Consider the following 10,907-nt stretch of genomic DNA (forward strand, 5'->3'; position numbering starts at 1 on the left):
CATTTTACCCCTCTCCGCTACCCTCTCCCTCATGAACCCTTGATAATTTATAAATTATTTTGTCATGTCTTATACTGTCCGAAGTCTCCACCCACTTTTCTGTTCATCCCCCAGGGAGAAGGTTATAGGTAGACCGTTGTGATTGGTTCACCACTTCTACCCCACCTTCCTTCCACCCTCCCAGTATCGCCACTCTCACCACTGGTCCTGAAGGGATCATCCGCCCTGGATTCTCTGTGTTTCCAGTTCCTATATGCACCAGTGCACATCCTTTGGCCTAGTCAGATTTGTAAAGTAGAATTGGGATCATGATCCACCATCTCCTTCTGAGTTACTATTGTTCGTCTCCCTGGGGAGGGGATTATACTTCATCAGAGTCGTTTCCCCATTTCTCCCCCCTTGGCCCCCTTCATGGCATTGTCATTCCCACCGCTGTCCCTGAAGGGTTTATTGTCCTGGATTCCATGTGTCCAGAGCTCCTCTATGTACCAGTGTGCATGCTCCAGTCTAGCTGGATTTGTAAGGGAGAACTGGGATCATGACAGTGGTGGAGAGGAAGCATTAAAGAACTAGAGGAATGTTGTGTGTTTCGTCCATGCTGTACTGCGCCCCGACTGACTCTTCCCTTCCTGTGACCCTTCTGTGAGGGAGTGCCCAATTATCTACAGATGGGCTTTGGGTCTCCATGCCTACCCCCATCATTTGCATTGACATATTTGTTTGTTTGGAGTCTTCTGATGCCTGATATCTTCTCCTACCTATACCTTGTGATCGGTCACACAGCTAGTATGCTTCTTCTGAGAGGTAAACTGAGGCACAGGACGAGAACAGAGTGCGGATGAAACAGATGAAGTCAGAGACAGCTTTATTGTGGCAAAGTGAGCTCCCAGGTGAGGTCCCGTGGTCTAGCAAGTAGCCCAGAGGAGTCACACACTTTGTCTGGGGCCTGGGGTTTTTAAAAAGTAGTGGGAAGGGGAGGGAGGGTCCATGCCATAGCCGCAAGATCTATGACCCAGGATGTAGTTTATCACCTGCGCAGGCAGGCCTGTCAGTTACCAGGAAGTCAGGCATTGCATCCATGCTTTGTTTTCTGGACTCCTCATTCCATGAGGCAGCTGCTGACTTTCAGGGACCTGCAGGGAAGCAGGGCCCTGACCTGCCTTAGCTCAGTCCAAACATCTTCCATATGGGCTTTGTTGCTTCTCAGCTAGATGGCCCCTTGTTTATCTTCAAGCCTTTAAGACCCCAGATGCTATATCTTAGTAGCCAGGCACCATCAGCTTTCTTCACCACATTTGCTTATGCACACATTTTGTCTTCGGAGATCATGTTGGGAAGGTGAGCATCACGGAATGCCAGGTTGTTAGAGCAAAGTGTTCTTGTGTTGAGGGAGGGCTTGAGTGGAGAAGACCCAATGCCCGCCTGCTACTTTACTGCTTAACATTTAAGTATATGTACGTAGACCTATATCCCTATTGTTTTATGTTAATGTGTTTACATATATGCATGCCTAAATTCATGTCTCTAAAAATGTCTTTTGCCTCCTAGTTCTTCTATTTCTTTGTACTTTCCTCCTGTCCCACTGTCATATTCTACCTTCATTGACTCTCAGTACTTTCTCTCGGCTACATTGCACTTGATCAGACCCCACCAGGCACTCTACGCCCTCCAGGACAGCGATTGTAGGTCTTTCATTGTTCCCTGCCCCTTTCTCCCACCTCCTCCTCTCCCATGTCCCCCAGAGCTGACAGCCCCTGGTGGTTTTCTCCTCCTGGTGCTTGGTTATCCAACTATCCTCTATGGATAGACATGAGAAAAGGAAATTAAAAAGATAAAGGAAACACACACACACACACAGCCCTATCAGTAGTTCCAGGTCTGTCACACACACACACACACACACACCCAGCCCTATCAGTAGTTCCAGGTCTGTCTCTCTCTCACACACACACACACACACACACACACACACAGCCCTATCAGTACCAGGTCTGTCTCTCTCTCACACACACATACACACACACACACACACACAGCCCTATCAGTAGTTCCAGGTCTGTCACACACACACACACACACACACACAGCCCTATCAGTAGTTCCAGGTCTGTCTGCTGATCCTCTGAATGTTTTCCAATCTGTCTGGTGAAGTGCCATGCCCTGCCCACTGATTCCAAGGTCTATTTTCGAGATTCCTTGGGTACTTCATGGCTTTGCCTCCCTTGTTCTGCGCTCCCTGCGTGTTTTGCTCTGGTGGGTGGGGTGGGGAGTGAGGGGAGGTGTTCAGACCGGGCACAGTTCCCACTTGGTGTCTTCAGTGCTGTCCCCTGGAGCCTGTGGGTCAGTGAAGGGGCACTGTGTCTAATGGTGGGGCCAGCCTGTGGTCCTCTCTCAGATAGACTTGTGAGAGCTGCCAGCTCTTCTTCCTCCCTGGTCTCAGGCATCATTTCTGTTCCTGCCGCAGAGACGGCTCATTCTCACAGCCGGGAAACGAAAACGGACAAATCCCCTCGACTAGTGATTTACACGGCGTATTTGCAGAGTCCCCCCATCATGGGGTGGGTGTTACAGAGCATGGATAGCCCCAAACAAACAACATGCCATCAAGTAGATTCTGACTCAGAGCAAGCCTGTACAGGACAGGGAGGAACTGCCCCTGGGCTTCCAAGAGTGCTGTTCTTTGCTGGAACTGCAAACGTCTGTCTTTCTCCTGCTAGTCGTTTGAACTGCTGACCGTGTGGCTGGCAGTCCAGTGTGTAAGGACTCAGAGACGTAAACTGAAGAGCCTCATGAGGAAGGGTCATGTCCCCAGGGCTACCAGTGTCCGGCTGGACCCTGGAGTAAGGCTCTCCTCCTGTCATGAGGCTGAGCTATCAGTTTGTCATTAGCAAAGCTATCAGTTTGTCATTAGCAATCTAAATAGCATTCAGTCATCTAGATACTTGTCCATGAATGATATGTTATGACTCTGGACTTGAGGCTGCGACCCGTGGTGACCAGGGTCACCCCCAACCAAGTCATTTCCGAACCCTTTGGAGGATTCCCAAGGTTGTACAATCCTTATGGGACCAGGAAGCTTCCTCTCACCCCCAGGCAGTGGCTGGTAGGTTCAAACCATCAGCCTTGTGGTTTGCAGCCCTGCATTTCCCCACAGAGCCACCGGGGCTCCCTGGGGGCTCCCTGCTGAGCAGGGAGCCCAAACCCAACCCAACCTCGGGGCCACTGAGTCCGTTCCAACTCAGAGGGACCCTGTCGGGCAGAGTGGGGCAGCTCCTGTGGGTTTCTGAAGCCAGAGAGTCTCATCTTGCTCCCCAGGAGTGGCTGGTGGGTCCCCTGCCGACCATGAGCGGGAACCCGCCCCCCCCAGCACCTCCAGGCTGGGTCCCTTCGAAGATGTCCAGGAGACGTCCCGGGTGGTCGTTAGGTAACTTTTATGTCAACTTGAAGGTGTAGGGGTGGACTCAGACCTGTCAATCAAGTCGCAGTCTGATGACGCCCTCGCTGAGTGTGAGAGACTGGCAACAGCTTTGTCTCCCTGTCTCTCCCTTCCTGACTCCTGCCAGCAGCCTGCTAGCAGTGTGTGTGTCCACCGGCCTCGAATCCTCGGGACTCTGCCCCACCGCCCTGTGTCATCCTGCATTCTGCATCACTGCGCGTGGTCGAGTGAGTCTGAAGAGGGACTCGTGGACAAGTACCAAACTTAGGCACTTGTTGGACTGAGCGGGGACGCTGCCTTGGTATGTAATTACTCCTTGATATAAAGCTCTTCCTCACACATATGTGAGTGTCCTTGGATTTGCTTCTCTTGTCAACCCGACCTAGCACTCCCAGCTACGAGTGGGAAGGAGCTCAGAGTCGGCAAGATTTGAAGATGCCTCCCGGCTGGCCTGGAAGAGGCCCCGAGCCCTGGAAGGTGCAAGACACCAGTTTCTCCCGCAGAGCCTCCAGAAGGACCGCAGCCCTGCCGACGCCTTGACCGTAGCCTGTGGTGGAGTGAAATCCCCCCATGTGGCGCCTGATCCAAGCCACGGTAGTTTCATCTGCCTCGTATGCAAGTGAAGTTGGACCCTGAAAAAATAATAATTCATAAATTATCAAGGGTTCATGGGGGAGGGACAGGGAGGGAGGGAAAAAATGAGGGCTCAAGTAGAAAGAAAATGTATTGCGAATGATGATTGCAACAAATGTATGTATAGATTTGTGATAAGAGCTGTATGAGCCCCCCAATCAAATGATTTAAAAACCCTTTTATTGGCACATAATCCACGCATCATACAATTCAACCACTCCATCACCTCAAGAAGAGCTGTGCCGCCGCCACCAGTTTCAGGACATTTTGTTTCATGTCCTCAATGTTATTGGCGCTCCCTTCCCGCCAACCTCCCCTGCCAGACCCCCAAGAAATCATTAATCCAGTTACTGTCTACAGATTTACCTATCCTGAATTTCATATATAGAAAATGATACCCCCTCAGTCCCCTGAAAAAACAAACAAACCAACAATAGCTAAACACAACCGAGAAAAACCTCAACAGAAAAGAAAGCAGAAAACATTACAAACTAGAACAAATCTAAAATAGGTCAAAAGGGATATCGAAGGCTGGGGTGTTAAATTTCAGCCCATGTCTGCAATAATCCACTCTCCAACTCACTGCATGGTGGTAAAGCTACTGATTCACTTCCCCAACCGATCTCTCTCCCCCACCACCGAATCTTCCTTCCACCTGGAAGCCTTGGATCTTGGGACGTCCAAGTCCCCAGTCCCACTCGGGGGAGGTCCTCCCTGAGATCCCTTCAATGAGGTGCCTGACAGGTTCTGGCCCCCAGCAGAATCCAGCTCCCGCAGTCTCCCTGGAAGACAGCTGATCCCTGGAAACCCCAATAAGGCATGCGGAGCTGAGGCAGGGGCAGAGGGAGCTAACCTGGGGCCCAAGAGCAACTGAGCTTCCAGAAGGCTGGTCTGGGCATAACTCCGCTCAGGACCCTGGGAACCAGTGAGGGAGAGGTAGCATCCGGGGCTCACGTGTACAACGGCTCTACTATGAACGTGGACCATGAGACAGTGGGAGGAAGTCCCTAAGTCTGAAAGCCTGGGGGCAGTGAACCCTGTTGTTGTTAGGTGCTGTTGAATGACCCTGCAAACCACAAAACAAAACTCCGCCCGGTCCTGCCCCTCCTCACAATTGTTCCTATGGTGGCAGCCACGATGTCCATCCACCTCGTCAAGGGCCTTCCCCTTGCTTGCTGCCCCTCCGTTGGTCTGCCCGTTTGCCGTCCTGCGGTGGCTTGTGGGTTGTGTGGTGCTGGAAGCTTTCTCACTGGCATTCCAAGTGCCAGCAGGGTCACCGCCAGTGAGCAGGTTTCAGCGGAGCTTCCAGAGGATGCAGACGGACGCAACTCCCTACTTGGGAGAAAGGAGCCGCCGGAAGCCTTGGTGAACACTGGTGACCTAGTATTCCCAAAGACTCCAGCCGGCTGGGACTGTCATCTCCTGGCCCGTGTGGCAGGCCTGGCCCCGTGGCGTCCTTATCTGCTGCTGAACCTTTCGGCGGCAGGGCTCTGTCAGTGCTGGCCACGTGGCTGGTGACCCAGCCTTCGTCAGATTCTTAAATGTGGGCCCTGCTGTCTCCCGTCGGGTCCTCTTTCTTCCCTGCTGGTGGGCAGCCAGCCAGCACTTCATGCATCGTGGTTGGGGGACTGACTGTCCAGGGGTGTCCCCTCCATCCCTACAAGACCCTTGAGTAGCAGGGCTCTAGGTTGGGTCTCCATCGTGACCCATCCTCTCGGCGGACTCATGTCTGAGGCGTCCCTATCAGGAGACCATCCGCGGAATGGAGACATGAGGCTGCTAACCAAAAGGTGGGCGGTTCAGTCCCACGCAGTGGCTCGGCGGGAAAACACACTGGTGGACTGTCGTGTGAAGATGGCGGCGGGGAGACCTGCGGGGCAGCTCTGCTTGGTGACATGGGTGACTGGGAGTCAGGAGGGACGGGAGACCCTCAACAAGAAGGAAAAGCCAGAACACCCAACAGAGAGGCTCGGCGTGCGCTCCAGCCGATGCCGGGTTACAAACAAGATCCGAAGGTCGTGTGGTGGCACTGAGGAAACCTGGCATTAGCGATGGCCGAGGCCCGCTGGCAAGTGCCGCCGGAGGGTTCCCAGGCTGTGCGTCTCTAGGGGGGCAGGGGCAGCAATTGTAGGGGGGCAGGGGCAGCTGTTGACGATATCGCCCTCACTGGTGCGTCAATAGGCACTGCCTTGATTTTTCTCTTGCTGCCTCCCAGCTGGGCAAGGAAGTTCCCGTGGCAGACTTCTCACCTTCCTGCAGGAGGCCCAGGCTCGGCTCCAGGAACTGCCCCGCTGCAGCCCCCGTCTGTCCAGCAGTGTAATGGAAGTGTTTGTGTTACAATGATACTGAACTGGGTCCAGTGGGGCTTTGAGGCTCAGATGCACAAGAGGAAAGGCCTGGGAAACTCTGTGGTCCCCAATGTTCCAACCCCAGACCGATCCTGGGGGTGGCCTTCGGTTCTAGGGTGCATGGGGTCGCCCGGAATTGGGGTGGGGCGATGCAACAGTGACGAATAACAAGGTTCACATCAGGGGCTGTGAGTGGGTGCTGGCGAATCCGTACTGCCTCGCGGGGACACTGTGCACAGAAGGAAAGCCCGCCTGGGCCTGTGCCAGACTCCCAGTGTCCTTGTGTCTGATCCCATGGTGGCAGCCACTGTGTGAACTCAACTTGTGGAAGATCGATGAGGGGAGGCGCCGGGGTGAGCCACCTTCATGACAACCCAGACGGGCCCGTTACCCTTGGAGAGGATGCTGCGGTTCCCTCTTTACTCATCCATTTCTGCATGAGAAGAATCTCAAATCCCCTGTCGAGTCTGCAGGGGATTCCAACAGCATGACCTTGGCCGATGTGAGGAGGGCTAAGTAGTTTCTTGGTAAGGATCGTATTCAGCCAATGGTTGTAGAAGCTACCAGCAAGGAGTGGGACACAATAAGTGTGTCCAACCAGCAAGTCCCCCCCTGGTCCTGGGTTTCAATGCAGGGAGGAAGCAATTGCTGCCCAAAGGGCCCAATTGCAATTGTGACTCTGGGCCACCAGCAGGCAGACGCGACCACTACTGGGTGGCTGGAGAGCACTTGGGTGCAGCAGCAGCTGGACCAGTCTGAAAGTTCCTGAGGGTTAAAAGTTTATTGTGCCAACCTGGCCAATAAACACACGTGGGGTTAATTGAAAGATGGAGGGATAAATGGCTTGGTGAGTCTTGCCTTCCTAGTTCTTGGGTCTCTTGATTTCTGATGATCAGACCAGGGTGTAGCTGCCTTAGCCAGTTCCCTGCCTCAGGTGGCAAGGTTCACTTCCTGCAAGACATCCCTGAGGAGAAGCCATATAGACCTGCCCCCATACAGCCCTGGGTGCTGGAGCAGCCGTGTGGAGATCCCTGCCAGTGCTGAGATGCTTACACACTCACTGATTCAGCTTTCCTCCTGCAGTCGGCATCATTGCATCTGTTTTGTGAGATGGAGGAGGACTTTGTGGGCTGGTGTTGGACATATGGGTTAATGTTGGACTTGTGGGTTTGGGCAGCACTGGGTTGGGACGTTGTCTTAATGTACACTTACCCCTTCTATAAACTCTCATGCATGAGTTTCTGTGGAGTCATTCCCCTAGTTCACCCAGACTCACCCAGTCCCCTAATCAGGGCACAGGAGACTCTGAGGGCACTGCCCATGGCCTGGCACACCCGCACCAGAAGCCCTGCTCTGGAAAATGACCTGCTGTTCCACCTTGTGCTCTGAGGGAGACCCAGGGATGCTGTAGGGGTGACTTCATGGATCACCCCGTGTTCTGTGGGAGAATGTCCTTGTTCACCAGGAAATAGACCAAACCTCCCGAGGTTTGTGGAGGACTGCTGTCCTCTGGTCTTAAGCGGTCCAAAGGGGAAAGAGTCATCTGTGTTGTTCTTGAGCTCTGGTAATGTAGTGGCTACCATTGGGCTGCACCCCATGGTCAGCAGTTTGAGATCACCAGCAGCTCTGCGGGGAAGACTGGGCTTTCTATTCTTGTCCGCAGTGGCAGCACAGGGCTCGCTGAGTCAGCACTGACTCAATGGCAGCAAGTCTGGTTTGGGTGCAATTTCCCTAAGGAGCCCTGGTGGTGTAATGGTTATGAGGCAGGATGCTAACTGCAAGGTCAGCAGATCAAGTCCACCAGTTACTCTGAGGGAGAACGATGGGGCTTTCAATTCCCATAGAGCGACAGTCTCAGAAACTCAACAGGGGCAGTTAGTTCTACCGTGTCTTACAGGGTCGCTGAGAGTTGCCATTAACTTCACTGTCAATGTTTGGTTTTTGGTGTGTTTTTTGGGTAACTTTTCTACAGGTTTAAGATTGCTTCGGATGTGGGTGCTATAGCAAAAGCGTGGTGAAGAAGCCAGATGGTGCCCGGCTCTCAGAAAGACTAGCATGTCGGGGCCTTAAGTGAAGAATCCACTAAGTCCACATGGAAGTACACCAGCTTGTGTGATCCAAGGATTGTAAGTAATAAATTCTAAATCCAAGGAGGGCAGGGTATCAGAGCTTAAAGTATGAACGCTGTCTGCAGAAGGCGATGAATGGCAGTGGGAGCCCCAAATCCCCCCCTGGATAAAGGCTCCAGTGATCCCTCCCTCTGACCAGTCCAGACACGTGAGGAGCCTTGCTCTCGGACAGGGGGCGCTGTAGAGCTGATGACGGCAGGAAGCGTTAGGTAAAAATGCAAGAATCACTCGATCGCTCCTTTGACTCATTTTCAAGTTGTTTGTTTTTAATATTTCCTTTCTTTTCGATGGATGTTTCTCTTTTGTCAAGCCATTGGTTTTTATCTTGCTTCCTGTTTGTGTTTCCTATGATTTTCTGAATATAAGATCCAGGAGCAACTGGTGCAATGAATACCTAGGGGCATGGCAGGGAAGGCTGGGGGCGGGGGGCAAGTCACAAGAAGAAAATGTTCTGAAATTGAATGTGATGATGGCATCACTTTTCTTCATGATTGAACAATTCAATGCTATGTCGAGTACATGCCAATGAAACTATCTTTCTTTAAAAAAAACTGCTATGAATTAAACAAACCAATCTGTTACCAGAGCTACAGCTTCCAATTGATCCTGCTCTGAGCCTGCTGATGTCCCTGCCATGAAGACCCATCTCACTGCAGCCCACGGCCAGTCCTGACTGTCCTCCAGCTGCCTCCTGGGGCTACCGGAGAGCCCGGCTTGGGAGGCAGGTCTAGGGAAGCAGGCACCCAGGTCCTCTCCTTGGGGCAGGTCCTGCCCGAATCCGTGTGGAGGAAGCCGGGGTGGGTGGGAAGAAATGTAACCTGCCTAGGGGCCTTGAGAATTCTCTGGTGAGGGAGGCATGTTTGCAATGGGCGGGGCATCTCCCCCACCCCCACCCCCCAGTCCAAGTTCTCAGCTAGCTCCCCTGAGAACAAGCACAGGTAGAGACGGCCACAGTAGAGGTTCTTGATAAGCATGCGCCCCACTCCGCAGGAAGACAGGGTTCGCAGAGGAAGCAGGCCAATGGGTCCAGGGGGTTGGTCCCCATGCACTGAGGACCGGTGCCCCCTTGGCCTGGGACTGCCTGGCTCTCTCTTCCGCATTCCCAGGCCCATCTCTGGCTGAGCATCAGGGGGCACCTGGTGAAATCACAAAAGACTGTATCCTCGACTGAGCTGGACACAGGCCCTTCGGGTCTGGCAGCACGCAGTCCCATTTTCCAAGTAAGCAACCCAGTAGTCAGGTGGTGTGCCAAAGCAGAGCCAACTGCCTGCCCCTGAGCTCATACTTCCCAAGGCCTGGCCTCTAGCTGCAAGGCTCCCAGGCCACCGTGGGCAGGGTGCTCCCCAGATGAGGGACAGGGTGTTTCGCTGAGAAGTCACCAGGGAGCACGCAGCTCAGGCCACCACTGGGGGAATTGGGTGGGTGGGCTATCCTGGCTCCTCGTAACTGTGGGATGTGAGGTCAGCCCTCCTTCTGCGGCCTCCCCTCACCAGGCAGAAAGTCCTGAGTTGTCGAGGGTGGAGGAGGAGTAAGCCTGGCCTAGGAGCCCAGCACCTTCGTTCCCCCCAGAGAGGGGAGGAAGCATTGGATCTTGCCACCCTTAAGGGGGTGCGATAGTTTATTATGCCAGCCTGGCCGATAAACACAAGTAGGATTAACTGAAGGGCAGAGGGATAAATGGCTCGGTGAGCCTCACCTTGCTTGTTCTGTGCCTTAGTTTAAAGGGGTACACTACCTGTGGGATGCCTAGCCTGTGCACTGTGTCGCTGTAAGTTGAGGTCCCTTTAAGCCCACACGATTGGAATGTTCATCTCTGGAGCTGGGGACTGACAGTTGATGACAGTTGGGGACCTGCCTTGCTGTTTGCTGCCTAGATATATATAGCCCAGCTCTCTCTACAGAAGGGGACTGGCAACTGGCGGCTCTCAAGCCTTAAAGGACTGCTAGTGTCTCACTGCTTTATAATTTAACTGTTAATTTCTTGTATTATCTATCTGTATATAATTTAACAGTTCATTTCTTGTATTATATATCTATCTTTATAAATATATTTATATATAATTACTAGCAATCTGGTTTGTCTCTCTAGAGAACCCTGTCCAACACAGGAGGCTTCCTGGAGGCGGGCGGCACTGCTTACTGTCTGCTGAATTATTTGTAAGAAACGGACAGGGCAGCTGGATCTCAGGGCAGCAGTGTTCCGCACCAGCTTGTGGTCAGCTTGGCTTACCAGTGCTTCCCCTCCTAAAGGACCTATTTCTGGCAGTTGATAAGGAGTGAGATTTGCCAGGGATACCAGTCTGGCTGGCCACTCAAGTAGCCATGAGCTTTTGGAAGAAACAGCCGCCAACCCCCCCAAAG

The sequence above is a fragment of the Tenrec ecaudatus genome, chromosome 4 (genome assembly GCF_050624435.1).
Source record: "Tenrec ecaudatus isolate mTenEca1 chromosome 4, mTenEca1.hap1, whole genome shotgun sequence".
Classification (NCBI taxonomy): Eukaryota; Metazoa; Chordata; class Mammalia; order Afrosoricida; family Tenrecidae; genus Tenrec; species Tenrec ecaudatus.